This window comes from Sceloporus occidentalis, unplaced genomic scaffold (assembly GCF_023333645.1).
Source record: "Sceloporus occidentalis isolate IW3139 unplaced genomic scaffold, rSceOcc1.0.p SCAF_7, whole genome shotgun sequence".
Lineage (NCBI taxonomy): Eukaryota > Metazoa > Chordata > Lepidosauria > Squamata > Phrynosomatidae > Sceloporus > Sceloporus occidentalis.
Window position 1 is genome coordinate 36,177,069 of NW_028316987.1, and position 15,879 is coordinate 36,192,947.

Sequence of the window (15,879 nt, forward strand, 5' to 3'; positions counted from 1 at the left end):
TTTCCAAAGTAAATGAATGTAATTGCTTTTTTATTGACCCTCTAAAGAATCCATTCAAGGGAAAACATAGTGAATCTAAAATATTACACTTTTCTTACCAGAATTGAATTTGGCTCTCATCTATATAAGAGACCACAAAACAAAATAGTTTTAGTCATAATAAATATTACATTTCCAGCTCTTTGGCAATTTTAGCATAGATTAAATTCTACATAATTATCCTCTGGAGTGTGATTTCACAAATGGATAATTCTTATAAATATATTGTTCTATCAATTAGGTGTTGTATGAATATTACTCAAGCAGTTTCTTGGTTAATTCTAACTTATTTTACAGCCGTCTGCTACACAGCTTATGTAACATTACAGAGATTTTTAATTGAAAAAATAGTATTCAGCTATACTGAAAACTGGCTAAGAGACAGTAATTGGGTGCACTGAAGGTTATCGGATCTACTTCATTAGAATCCATTTCTTGGAAAGGGATTTGGAACGTTATGCTGTGTTGTTTTGCATCTATTATAGAGGTAATATTAATTTTTAAAATATGTCACATTTTCATTTTCTTTTATTAGTATTAGTATTCCCTTTGCAACAGGCTGAAAGGGGATTTGCAAGTGAATTTGTGCTGTATACACATACATTTATACATTCATTTGATATATAATCATCCTGTTTTATTTGAATTTGGCGACAGGCCATTTCAAAGTCAATACATATTTGTTACATTTGTCAGCCGCTTTTTGATTATTCATATCTTTGGTCTTGTTCACTTATTACTTTTCCGAGAGAAAGGGTGGAGAGGCACATTGTTCAGTTCAGTTACAACACTTAATGATTACTAAAGCAAATTATGGTTTGCAAACCCACCTTAAATCATGATTATATTTCCTTAACCATGGTTTCAGTTTTCAGATGTAAGAAGTGGTGCTGCTATTCCTGTTCAGAGAAACTGTTCAGGCTGGGAAGAAGGGAATGAAAAATGCATCTTTTGTTCTTTCCCACCCCAGCAACCATTCCTTGCTGTGCTATATGACAGTAGAGGATTCAAGTATGTGGCTGTATTGATATAGCTGTCCAGCAGGAAAGGGGGAGTGTTGGGAGAGCAGGAAGCAGAAACAGTTTCCTTTTTGCTTTACTTTGTCCAGAAACATGTCTCTTCTTTTTTCATGATCTCTGTGGATTTGCACAGGGGGTCTTGTGCCTGCACAGAGTCATGATCAGAACATTCCAGAGCTGAATGGTTTTTGGCAGGAACCCCATCTCACCCTGCCCCTCTGGCACATATGCTTTGTGCACCCAAACTACCCTTCCCTGAGTTCCCTTTCCCCTGCTGTAAGAGAACCTAGTTGATAGGGTTTTTTTGTGGGTTTTACGGGCTAAGTGGCCATGTTCTAGAAGAATTTATTCCTGACGTTTCGCCAGCATCTGTGGCTGGCATCTTCAGACTGCTTGTTGAGTTGAGAACCTAGTTGAGTTTTTCCCTCTTTAGTTTCTTCTTTTTGCTTCTTCAGTTCTTATCCTCTTCCATTGTTGATTGTGTATGTCCCCTAAAGCCTTCTTCAAGAAACGCACTTCTTGTGAACTGGATAACCCAGTCTGATGGGGATTTTAAGCATAAATGAGATGGGAGTTTATTTAAAATGATGGTATGTAACTCTCCAAGTACTAATGCACCCTCCAAGATATAGAATGTAGGTTGCTGAGACTTGAGTAAGCCAATATTTTCTTCCTCCTCCTCACTTTCAGTTCCCTCTACCCCAACATTTAGCTCAACATTCTGGATGAGCCACTGTAAGCCTCTTTCCCCCTTTACTAACCATTGGCAACTGCAGACTTACCAGTTCATCTATGTATGCAGATTCCATTTCCTTCTTTTTTGGATTCTGTATGCATTAATAATCAATATTTGGCTGCCTGAGTTGTCTTCCAGATGGAATGATCCTACTGTTTAGCAATATGTTTGGCCAGAACCACTAACTCTATACTTATGGCCAATTAAACACATCATAGTTGTCATATTTCACACTTTGATGTTGTGTGTGGTATTTGTTTTCTATAGCGCATACACACACACACACAGATGTTGTCTCACGAAGAGAAAACTGTAGAGTGTCTCTGAAAGTCACCACCAATATCTGTCATAGCATGTCATGAAAAGCCTTACAATTTTAGTTGTGCAGTCATGAAATAAATTCTGGGGCTGTGGAAGCCACTGTTAATGTTGTTCTACGTGCTCTCCAGAACAGAGGATATACACACTCATGTCTTTGTAATAACTAATTTATACACTGATGCCCAAGACTTTTGGCAGGAGAATTTTAAATTCGGATAAAAACCACTGGCTCACAGCATCCACATCCAATCCAAATTGATTTTTAAAAGTCACTGTGGTTGCAGTATGAGCCCAATATTGATTATAAAGTACATGAATTTTCCCCTAGGGAATACATGGCAGATTATAAATTCATTGAAAATCAGGAGGAGAAAACATTTCGGTTTCTGCTGTTCAAATCAGCCACTTGTATGAAAACATCTTTTTAACAGGATTGATTGTCACTGAATGAAGTTATACAGTGTGACTTGAGACGTCATTGCACCTTGAATTATTTAGTGCACTGGAAGGGTCAGTCATTGTCTGCTTAAAGAGGTGATGGAGATCATATCACCACAGTGTTTTTTTGTTTTGTTTTGTTTCATTTCCTATATTCACATTTAAGCTAAATTAGTAGTGCATGGCATATGGGGTTTTGCTGCATGAATTCTTGCTGATATAAATGTCAGTGAACATATAATACCAGAGTTTCATTTTGCAAGTCACAATGCCTGGAATTCAGCCTGAAAGTTCCCTAGACTTTAGACCTCATTATAGCTGAATAGAAGAGCAAGGGGGGGGGGGGGGGATAATGTTCCAGAGGTTTTGTTTCAGTAGAAATAAGGTTATCACAATGAATGATGCTGTTGACAATGAGGTTTCTATAGCTCCTCTTAACCAAAGACTGATTTTTCCCAGTGCTGCTGCTGTTTTATTTAAGTAACTTTGATCTAGATAGTATGATAGTGGCAGCAATGAAAAAGAATATTTCAGACCATTCTGTCTGAATGCAGACTTTTCTGTGGTCTAATAATAATAATAGGTTTTATTTATATACCGCCCAATCACTGGGAATCCGAGCGGTTTACAATAGAGGGGATAACAGACAGTTCCCTGCCCACAGGCTTACAATCTAAAAGACACGACACAAAAGGAGAAGGGAATGGTGAGGGAGGGAGGGAATCAGGTCCAGCATTCTTCTCTCCCTCTGAGGCCTGGACCAAGGCAGATGGACCGGAGGGAGGGCTCTTCTTCTTCAGGCTAGCCCCTGGTGGAACTGGGTCAGCCTACTCTCTCCCTCAGAGGCCGATGACAGTTAGGGAGGGAGGAGCCTCTTTCTTCAGGCTAGCCCCTGATGGTACTGGGCCAGCCTTCTGGAGCCTCTTTCTTCAGTCTAAGCCCCATGCTTGTCTCTCTCCTAAAACAAATTTATTTAGTTGCTTCTGAAACTGAGCTTTTTGTGGAGTAGAGTTTAGAAGGAGTACTGGTCTACAGAATTCAGCTTTATACCTAACGGCAAAATGGTCCACCCACCTACTTTCAAAATACTGTTTTTAGTGGTATGGGGACTATAAGGTTACAACTTTATGGCAGGGTGCTTTTATGCCTCTTGGTTTTCAGAGATGTGTGCTGTATGCGTAATTTCATAACCCTGTAAATTACACCACTATTGCAATGGCATTATTCACTTGGGACTTAATATTTCCAAGAAGAAAATTCACAGAAAAACAAAGTCCTAGCCACAGAAATCAAGTAATATTCTGGAGTATTGTTGCTTTGATGTGATGATGAAGCCAGGGGGAAAGGGGTGGTTTTAGCACAACATGATCTTATATGAAATTGGGTTTTCCAGGGAAAATGAAAAAAACTAGGCACTACACATTTTGTTATTGCTGTTATTGTGTTCCTTCAAGTTCTTTCTGACTTGTAATGACCCTAAGACAAACCTACCTATCACAGGGTTTTCCTGGCATGTTTCTTCAGAAGGACTTTGCCATTGCAATCCTCTGTGGCTGAGAGAGTGTGATCTGCCCAGCATCACTGAGTGGGTTTCCATGGCCAAACAGGGATTCAAACCCTGCAGAGTCATAGTCCAATGTTCAAACCACTACGCCATGCTGGCAGAATTGCTAAGTAATAATCTTATTAATTTTCTTTTAATTGTCTAATCCTTTTTTGTCAATGGCTGTCCGGATGGCTAGATATAATTAAAAACATAACCATTACCATTCTGATTCTTCAATGAAAGTGGGACTTTATTTTTCAATTGTATGCCATGACATGAGAGCCAACTTGGTGTAGGGGTTTGAGCATTGGGTTACAACTCTGGAAATCAGGGTTCGAATCCCTGCTCAGCCATGGAAAGCCACTGAGTGATCTTGTATGAGTCGGCCCCAGAAACCCCCACCTTAAGGTGAGAAACTACTAACAACACTAACAATAACAACGTAACATCCTTGTGTCTTAGACTTCCGCTGTAAGTAACTGCACTGTATTTATTTCAGTTGTTCGATCCAGCTGAACATAACAGACATCAGGCAGACAATCAGAGACCAAACAGTTTCACAGATGACTGAATCTTCAGTAGGGAGACTTGAGCTTTCCATAAGTACAAAAGGGGAGAAGGCAAACATGGGAGAGGAATAACCCCCGCACCTCAAGCAGCTATGTAAGGAATGAACGTACTTGTGGACACAGTATGATGACTAAATGCAGGGGAAACAGAAGTAAGTGTGGAAAGAAGAATGGAACTGAGTGCCATGCAGGAAAGTGCAAGTGGTTGAACAGGATTGGTGAACAGGAGAACATTTTATTGCAACACTTGTATTTGTGTGTCTGTGAGACTGAATATTTGGGTCAGGAAAATGATATCAGTGTTATCTATTTTTGAAATAAGCTTTCTTGTTCTGTGGGAATGGGTGGCTGGCTTTTCTTTCCTCCTTACAGTAAGTATTTCTTAATCACATTGTACACAATCAGCAATATAATAATTGCAAAAGTATTCAGTGATACAATATATAGTATGGCTATATATTCTTTGAGCCAGCATGGCGTAGTGATTTCAGTGTTGGACTGCAACTTTGGAGACCAGGATTCGATTCTCAGCTCTACCATAAAACCCTACTGGGTGACCTTGGGTAAGTCACACTCTCTCAGTCTCAGGGGAAGGCATGGCAAACCTCTCACCAAATTTTGCCAGGAACACCCCGTGATAGGTTTGCCTTAGGGTCACCATAAGTCAGAAACATTTTGAAGGCACACAACAACAACAACAACAACAACAACAACAACATATTGTATATGGGTATATGTTGTCAATATTTCTTTTGCATCAGTCTTCCACTCTAGGATTGCAAGTGCCATTGTCGATGGTTTTCAGACAAAATGTTAACTTCTCCCTGTTAACTCTTACTTGGTTCCATCTGTTTTACTCACTGTAAACCTTTGATAAAGTTGCAGTGAGGGTACTTGATGAAACAGTGCCATCCCCTTTTTGTCTGTCTATCTTTCTATCTATCTATCTGTCTGTCTATCCCTGCACTGGCTGAAATCATGTCATTTAATCCAAACTAACTCTGAGAGACTTGTATATGTATACATGTGCGCGCACACCTTCAAGTTGCCTGTTGACTTATGGTGACCCCATTAATTTCGTAGGGTTTTCTTAGGCAAGGAAATACTCAGTTTTGCCAGTTTCTTCCTTTGAAATATAGCCCACAGGGCCTGGTATTTGTTGGCAGTCTCCCATTCAAGTACTAACCACAACTGACCCTCCCTAGTTACTAAGATCAGAAGGGATCTGGTGCCTTTAGGGTATTTAGGCAAGCATAAATGAGTGTGAAAGAATTCATTAATAGCATTAAGAATATTGCTTGGATCAGCTATGGGTTGATGTGCATTTTTAAAACCACAGTTCCATATTGTCTGTTGCCACAGGGCTTTTTCTCCTGAAAAAGGAAGAAAATAAATTTATGCGCCACATGCTTTCTTTGAGCCCTAATCATAAGTAAATGTCCCTTGTATGTGAACCTTTGATCATCTAGGTTTCAAATGTTTCCTTGTCTTTTCAAAGAAAGGTTATTTTACATTTTTGGATTTGTAATTCAACATACAACATGGGATTCAATGTAATGTTGATGGAGCTAAAACCCATGCCAGCATACCTATGCAGGTGAAGGAAGATGGTGTTTTTAAACAGGCAATTTTGGCATCTGCAGAGACCATTGGGAGTTCCTAGTTGGCTTTCTTGGTTAATGGCGATGGAGATATGCCTAGTGCCCAATTGGTATCTAAGCCAGCCCATTGCACTCCCCACCAAAAAGGTTTGAACAGAGAACCACTTGCACAAAGAGGTATTTGATGCCTTCTTGCTCCAGCTTGGAGAAGGTAAAGTTGTTCATACAACTGGCAGTAGCATAAGGCTATTGCCACCTTGAGATCTTGACCACAATTTTCTCTACTTGTGGTGTGAAATAAGTAAAAGTTGTCCCCTGTCACTGTTCTTATTTATTAATTTATTGAAATATTTCTATATCGGTAGCACTCCAGTCAGAGTACAATAGTGATATCACCTTTAGATGATCTAAACAATTCAAATATTTTTTTAAACAACTAATTAATATTTAAAACAGTTTACATAAGCTATGAATTCATTGTGTTTCTGAACAACTTTAAAATTCCAATTTGCTGTATTTCAATGCTTAAGTAAGAAGACTTACCAGTATAGTTATTGTCAGTGGGATATGAACAGCATTTAAGTTTCTGCAAGCATGCTCATACCTCCTTCTTTTTCCTCCAGTCCTATCAGCAGCCACCACCTGAGCTTGCTTTTTGAGGGAGTGATAAGTACACAATGCATAGTATAGTGGTTTGAGTGTTGGACAAAGACAGTGGGAGACCATCAACCCAAATGGGTTTGAATCCCCACTTGGCTGTGGAAACCCATTGGGTGACCTTGGACAAGTCACACTCTCTCAGCCTTAGAGGAAGACAAGGGCAAACTCCCTCTGAATGAATTCTGCTGGGAAAACTACATGATAGGTTTGCCTTAGGGATGCCATCAATCAGAAATGACTTGAAGGCACTCAACAACAAATGATCACTGCACAAATGGGATGCAGAGACATGGGACCTTGCATCAGTCAACATGCCAAATTTTATCTAGATAAATTTAGTAACTTACAGAAACATATATAGTTGTACCCATACCTCTGAACTACCATATATACTCGACTATAAGTCAACTTCACGTATAAGTTGAAGGCAGGTTTTGGATCTAAAAGTATGGATTTTGCTATGACCTGTGGATAAGTCAAGGGTAAAACTTAGGGGCATGTAACAAATGATCTAAAGGATGAACCGAAAGAAAACAATGCCAAAGAACTTACAAAATGCCAGCAGGCCTAGCTGTTTGTGCTCACCCTAAAGGTTGGAGGGATGGTGTGGTGGGTGCCAGTGCTTCCAGGACAGATTGCACTCCTGCCTTTGACCAGAGATGATTCCTTTTATATATATATAAAAGGGTTATAGTATAGTACTTATAGTACTTACATTGACCTGTGGATAAGTCGACTCAGGTTTTCTGTGGTCCATTTTTTAACTAAAATTTCTAGACTTATGCTTGAGCATTCTAAGGATTAGACTCCTTTTTATTGTCCTAAATGTGCAGTCGTGACCCATTGCTTGTTTTTTAGCTACTCCCATGTCCGTTTGTATTTAGCAGGATGTGGCGATGTATCCTTTCGTGTGTAGATATATTCTCTCTCTTTCTCCCCACCCCACATCCCATCTCGTGTTTTCACTGTCATAGCATGCATATGAAGCAAACTCCCAATCAGATAAGCATTTGGAAGGAAGAGGGATGAGATTGCATTTGATTATGAGCCTGGCAGCAGATGTTTTACACAAATCCAGCTCACTGCATCCAGTCAGTTTCCATGGTGATGGAATCAGTAATTGTTGAGCTCAGGCACTCTCCCTCCTCTTTTTCCCTACAAGGTGGAAGCTGGGAATTCATCCAAACCCTCCCTAGATGATTCCTCGGTCCTAAAAATATAACAGGGAAGCTGATGGAATGGGGGATATCAGGGAAAAGATTGTTTCCCCCCACCCCTTAAGATGCTGGGAGCAAGACTAAGACTCTTAGGAGATATGGTCTCGGAAGATGCTGAATAGATGGGCAGGAGTTTCCCTGGAACAAGCAGACGCACTGATTGGCTGCGGTTTGTGGGGTGCTTGCCAATCGCAGCACAACTGGGCTCCAGCACTCTAAACATAAGCAAAGCTACATGCTTATCCTTTTTTTTTACTTGCACTATATATGCCAAGCCAAGGTGTGCACAAGGGCTCTGTTTTCACATGGCGAACTGAAAACGGATCTGATTAAAGAGCTTCCTCCGAGGCCATCTGCTCTTCGAGAGCACCCTTCCTTCTGCAGAAAAGCATTAGGTTGTTCTCCTGCTATACCAGAGGGAAATTGGTTGCTGTGAATCATGGAGCCACAGGATTTCTGTAAGTAAATATCTGCAAATTCCTTAGCCGGGTGTTTGAGCTAAGACATCAGGATAAGTACCAAACTGGCAAGCCATTATAGGCTTTGCTTATTTCTAAACCAAGCAAGATTGGGCTTTCTGTAAGAGTTCCAAGTATTCAAAAGGGTATATTAAATATCTATTAGCAGTTACCACTGCTCTACTGTGGTTTTGCTATATTGTTAAGGATAAGGAATTTGGGCACATTGCTCTCATAATAGATCATTAATTCAAATGGTTTTATAAATTTACCCAAAACAACCCCCACAATATTTCATATCAAGCAGTGTGGAATCAAAATTTAAAAAGAGGGGGCTTTCCCAACATGATTTTTAATTTCATCCACACAGGATATATCATGTCTCCTTAAAAAAGAAGCTAATTCAGATAATAAAGCCATAATGCTATGTATTGTATACTCTAAACTGAGCACTGAATTTTCATTCCATTCTGTTTTTAACTATTTGTTTTTAAATAGTGTTCAAAAATAAAATTTCTCATTGGTTTTATCCCTAATATTATAACACCTGTTTCTCTCCTGGACAGATGAGCACTGTGGAAATTCGGTGTTTGATATCTAATATACTGTGGGTTGTTAATTCTTTCTGCTTTTGTCAGCTTATAGTGAATGGATGTACTGTATGTCTCCTCAGAAGTAAATTCCATTGAGTTTAGTTGAACTTGCTGCTAGATAAGTGTGTAGAGAATTACAGCTTAAGTCTCTAAACAGAAAAACTCCTTTTCAGAAGTCCCTCCAAATCTCGCTTCCTCGTCCTCGCCTTCTCTCCCATTATGTTGCCCTCCATCAAGAATGAATATTATTAATTACAGTTCATGTTTGGCTGGGAGCCTTGCATGGCTGTATGGTCTCAGCCTCTCAGATACCAAAGAGAAAGACTAGATGAAATGCAGAAATAACATGGATCAGGGAAAGTTTGTGTTTATTTTTCAGACCCCATATGGCTGGAAGCTTTGAGACTCTTATGATATGGAAATATTTCCAAAGCACATAGTTTTGTTTCAGGTTAATGTGATGAATGAATACAGTATCTTGGTTTGAAATTGTACTGATATTAATTGCCACATTCTTCATCTCTGAATTCCCTCTCCTGGGGTTGGTTTTCCCACCTGTATGTACAGCACTGAATAAATTACTCTGTGAATGGGGTCTGAAAAGGGTCTTTGAATATTTGCATTAAGTCTTTGACCAAAGTGTGTGTTGATAGTGAGTGGGGAAGATGTGGAATAAGAGTTGCAATGCAACTGTGTGTCTTCTATATGAATATTTCAAAGAGAATTTTTGAATATTTTTGTTGATTTTATATATGGCTTTCATAGGATTGGTTTCATTTGCAAATACATTCCTGCTGTTTTTCATTTATTTTTTCCTGAAATTATTATAAAATAATCTAGCAATATACTGGGTTGGGTCAAAACATAAGCATTGCAAGAGAGGGCTCATTGAAAGAAGTGTGTCATCAAGTTCCATTCATTTTAATGGATCAACGTAATGACTAAACCTATAGCTAACCCAATCTAAGCAAGTAACTTCACTTATACTAATGCCAAGATGGATATGAACATTACTAAGAAATTTAAGTGAGTGTAACTGACATAAGGTTTTTCTGTGAAACAAAATATCACTTGTTCAAAGCAGTAGTTTATTCCTCTTTTAATTTTGTACCTTAATTTTAATTCTGTACCTTTTCCATTGAATATTCTGTCACAGACACCATCTAAATAGAGGGACAAAACACCTCCTGAACTTCAGACTCCTAATGGTGAGATGTATGAGGAAGCCTCTGACTGTGGTATTCTTTAAAAGATGTTTGTGTAGTGAGGATCCCAGAACTGTGAATTAAACACTTTTCTTTATAATTAAAACAACTATTTAATTTTAAAGATACCACTAGATTGACTTTCTGCCTCTTGTAATTCACTCTCACTGGGAAATCTATTTCAAATCATCACAGCAGAAAAGCATCCAGTTATTGCTAACATTGTGAGAGTATAATTCAAACAGAATATAAATCTGTCAGCTTCACTTACTGTTGATAGCCAAATACTGTTTAACTGCTAGAGTCTCTGCATCTCCGATAACCTTGTTTGAAGGGATTTGTTTTACAGTGTATCGGTCCATTAAGGGCTGAAAGGCAAAGCGATTGAGGGGGGTAGGCTTTAATTGCTATGCTTTAGGGTCATGATTTGTGCCTGTCTTGTTAGTTTCTAGCCATGGTGATGGCTGATTTAGAAAATCAGAACCACATTTAAAACCATCTATGAATTACAGTTTCAGCCTGAATGTTGGGTAAAGAGCTTTGTTTGTCAGTTCAAGACTGTTATGCATTGGGCTTCAGCTTTAGAAGGGACTGTTTTCAGCTTCATCAGCCCCCAAGATCCAGGCAAGCTGATTGACTCCAGCAACTATAAAAGCTTATCACAACAAATTGGGAGCCACTGTGGCTGTGCTGGGGTTGTTTGCAATTTTAAGGTACCTGACATTGGTCCAAATTGATAAGGATGGGCTAACCTTGCCTTCTAATATTTAAGACTGGATGTAAATACAAATGGGCATGGGTTCTAGTTCTAACTCCAGAAACCCTTTTAGTGATGACTTCTACTGTTTTGCCTTTCCTAAAACAAAATCAACATACATAGGAAAGGTGTGGCACAGACATACCGTTCTGTTGTCTTAACACCCAACAGTTTTTAGCTCTGTACAATCCTAGTCTTTAAACATTTGCTTTAAAAGATACAGTTGTTTAAATGTAGTTTTGAACTGTTAGTTACAATAGGATGCAAAAGTGATGGCACTTTTTGTGCACATGGAGTACAGACTGTTCAAGGATCGAGGTCTTGTGCCACTGCTTGGCAAACCTACTTTTAAAACGTAATTGTATAGTAAACCATTAGTTTAGCCAAATTGCTTGACGGTCATGCTGAACACTTGTTGTTTAGATAGAAAGACACACGCACCCTTTAAAGACACAGAATTAGATGGACATTGAACGAAGTACAGGTTAAAGTTTGAATAAGCAGGCTCTTATTGTAACTTATTGTCGTCTATGAATTAATCTAGTATAAAAGTGGTTAACATTATTATATTCTTTCATGTCAAAAGAAAGTTTTATGTTATCCATAAATTAAGCTGTTTATCTGCTACCCTGTAAGCTCTGAAAATATCACCAATCTTAATTAATTGTGCCATATAACTTGATCATCAGAAACTAGACAATATATTTAGATGACCAGTTGAAAAACACAATAGTATGGAGGATGTGGACCCCAGAGTACAAATTTTATTACCAGAATGTCTATATGGCAGTAGTGTGTATAGTGGGCCCTTCCAATCCACACGGGTTTGGTTCTGCCCCCCACCCCAGATGGGGAAAATGCAGGAACTCAAGTCCATATTATTTAATGGGTAGTGACATGCATACACCCATGGGCTCGCAACACCATTGGCTAATATAGGGTGGGGTGATCCAAGGGCCTCCAGTCCATGGATGACTAGCCTGCAGATATGACAGGCTTACTGTATAGCATGAACATCCATGTTGGGTGCCATCTTTTACTTTAACATGGATTTACTTTAATAAGAAGAGAGTCGAGATAGATAGATAGATAGATAGATAGATAGATAGATAGATAGATATTTTACTCCAGGGTGGAAAACCACTGGACCCCCAGATGCTACTAATCTCTTGATTCCCATCAGCCCCAGACAACAAGAAATAAGGGTCAAGAGTGAGGAAAACTGTAGTCCAACATCTGGAAGATTTTCCATCCCCGTTCTATTCTTCTATACCTTTCAGAATGACTAGTATGCAAGTCTCTACATTCATGAGTCTCTCCCATCCAATGCTCAGCAATATTTTGGGGCTGGACCAGACCCAGACAAGATACAATTCAATGTTGCTATTCCAGCAGCAGTAACACTTATGCTAAAGGCAGATTCACCCCACAAAGGTTCTCACAGATGTTCCTTTATGGAATGCCACAAGCATAGATAGAGGAGAATGGAAATAGGTGCACTGCACCAGAGAGCTAGGTTAGTAAGTAGAGCTGCTTGTTACAGTAGGCAATGAGCTCTGGGACAAGGCGGGGGGGGGGGGGAAACCTCAGTCCCTTCCATCACAATTGAATTTTGGATATGGAATATTAATAAAACATCTTCAAAGTCTCTTTAAGATACTATCAACTTCTGAACACAACTTACTCAACCTAATTTTCCATTCTTTGTCATCATCTTTTCTAACAACAGAACTATGTATCTGTTTGAGGATTTCTGCACTACCTTTTAATGGAATGTTCCTCCATGCAGCTTACAACAGATTGCAATAATACAAAACAAAAGCAGAATCATAGTACACATGCTTGTAGCTCTCTAGCCACTAAACAGGGTCAGAGTGAGATTCCCTTCAGTTCTGAAGTCCTAGAACTCTCATCTGGAGCAGATTGATGTTTTTGGTAGGAAGGCTAGAAGCAAGATCCCTTCAGCTGCACCTACATGTTTTGAGAAACATATGGCTGCCACCACAGAGAGCAGCTCCATAGCCCTCTGGTTTTACTATATGGATTGTTGTTGTTCACTGCTCTCAAGTCACTTCTGACTAAGGGCGACCCTGTGGATGAGACATCTCCAAGAATCTCTATCCTCCACTGCCTTGCCCAGATCCTGCAAGCTCCATAAACCCCCCCCCCCCGATTGACCCCTATATAGTCCCCATGCTTGCTGCTGTGACCCCGCCCCATGGTGCCATTTTGGTATGCACCCATTTACATGGCGCACGCCATGATGATGCCACTGTGGCATAGTGCCCAAGCATGAAAGGGACGTCATCACAGCGCATCTATGACACCCCTGCCAGGATGCTGAAAAGAAGCTGCTTTTCACAGCTTCTTTTTGTGTCCTCCAGAGGCCATGGCATGTGGCTGTCGTGGCCTCAATCTGGGGTGAAAAGGGGCGGCTGCATGCCACCTGTCTGTGTCTATCCATCTGGTTTGTGGTCTTCCTCTCTTTCTTCTACCCTCTACGTTTACTAGCATTATTGTTTTTTCTAGTGATTTGTGCCTTCTCATTATGTGGCCAAAGTACGATAGTCTCAACTTGATCATCTTAGCTTTCAAGGAGAGCCCTGGTCTGATCTGTTCAAGAACCCATTTGTTTGCCGTCTTGGCTGTCCATGGTATCCTAAGTATTCTTCTCCAGTACCACATTTCAAATGAGTTGATTTTCTTTCTGTCCAGCTCTCACATCCATACATGATAATTGGGAATACAATGACCTGAACAATTCTGACTTTAGTGCTCAGTTGTATGTCTAATACAGTAATAATGGGTAACATCTAGTAAAACCAAATGCATAACATAGCACTGCCATGTTCCACATTTGTAGATTCCTCCCCATAGCAGCCACCAATCAAGTAGCAGGGAAGAACTTACAATGTGATAACATCCTATTACACTAATCATTTTATTATTATTATTATTAACCTTTATTTATAAAGCGCTGTAAATTTACACAGAGAAGAAAACATAGAAGTCCTGATTTTATTATTGATAGTCTCTACCATGCTATCTGAGATGAAGACAGGAGAAAAGGACAAAAGGCAGAGTTTGAATACATAGCCATGCTGAAAGCCAAGCAGGGCTGCATCAGTCCCTGGATAGGAATTCACTTGGGAACCCTGTGATATTCTGACCTGAGTTATATTTAGGAAGGAAAATGAGATATAAATGTAATTAATAAAGGCTTCTCTTGGCGTAGGGAATACACAGCTTAGCCTAACTAAGGAACAAGGAAGATTTTCCTTGGATGGTCAAAACTATTGTTAGATTTTGTAGTTGCTGCTAAAACGGATTTTACTCCATATTACTGTTTTACATCTCTAAACAATGACCATCCTATCACATGCATTTAGTGTATTAGAAATTGCCCTCATGTGGAGTTGATGAACTGAAGAAGAAAAAAGGACTGGGAAAGAGAAACACCAGGAGAGTGAGGGTTAGGAAAAGGTTGATTTTGTTCTAACACACACACACACACACACTGTGACTGTGGGATGCATTTTTCTCTCTATCCATCCTCTTCCATTTCTTTCTGTGGTTCATACAAACATAAAATGGCAATGTTAAATGAAGATGAAATAGGCAAAGGCAAATTAGATGGAGCCATGATTATCCCAACACTTATTTTTGTTCTGAATTTTTTTTCAGTTTGATTTCAAAACTTCTGCATTCTCTGAAGTTCCCTGAACAATAAGTGCTGTCAGCTCTGACAGTTTTTACAGCCCCCCACAATTGTTCTTGCATTGTCTTGATGTTTTGATGTTCTTCTATGTAGTACGCAAAAGACTTTTGGGTTGGCGGGGGGGGGGGGGTTGACAGCTCCACAGGAGCAGTCTAGTTTCAAAGAGCCACATGACAGTTACCTCTGTTCAGCTGGCACAAACAGAATATGGTCCACTGTAGAATTCAGGAGCACTTTTTGCATTTGTTCATTTATTCTACTCATTAACCTTTTTCAAAAATATGTATCTCTTTAATCACAAATATCATAGATATTGTCGTTAGAACATGCAGTGCAATACAGTTTAAGAAATATGCAATCTAAAGTCATTGTATAGCTGGATAAAAGAAGATATATGGGCTATACTTTCTTTAGAAAGCCAGTGTTGTGTAGTGGTTTGAATGTTGGACTTGGACTTCAGGAGGCCAGGTTTCAAAATCCCCACTCAGCTGTGGAAACCCATGGGGTGACTTTTGGCAAGTTGCACTCTCTCATCCTAAGAGGAAGGTAATGGCAAACCTTCTGTGAATAAATATTGTGGGAAAAGCAAACCCGCTAAAATAAGATTGCATAAGTCAGAGTCTACCCAAAAGCACATAACAAAAACAAATGTATGCTTTCTTTATTATTTAATCAAAAAGAAATATTGCCAGGATTCTAGTGGCTAGGAATCGTCCTCGACACCAGAACACAGCACTGGCATCAAGTAGCTTTCTCTGACCAGTGACCATATTAAATTTCACAAGAACAAGTTTAGATGTAATCAAAGCTGTCCCATGTCTACCACAAGAAAGCAGTGCTTAGAAATGTTATTTCTTGATGACACCCTCCATAAGCCACATCCATTTTCCTTGTATTAGTCTTGCTAGGATAGCTTTAACAGAATTGAAAAATAAACAGCCAATCTTGTCACATAGTCTGAAGGTAAGTATGCTGGCAACATGCAAAGATGTTAATGGCATG

At 39.4% G+C, this 15,879-nt stretch overlaps 1 protein-coding gene across 3 annotated transcripts in view; it reads left to right on the top strand.

The window, feature by feature from the left end:
• ELMO1 (engulfment and cell motility 1) overlaps nt 1-15,879 on the top strand; it is a 357,340-nt gene that overhangs the window by 267,184 nt on the left and 74,277 nt on the right. Inside the window, exon 1 of one of the 3 annotated variants that reach the window (XM_089532588.1) lies at nt 8,118-8,604. The exons of the other annotated variants lie outside the window; for them this stretch is intronic. The gene's annotated coding sequence lies outside the window, so the exon portion shown is untranslated. Of the gene's footprint in view, nt 1-8,117; nt 8,605-15,879 lie in introns of those variants that run through there. 3 annotated transcript variants of the gene reach the window in all.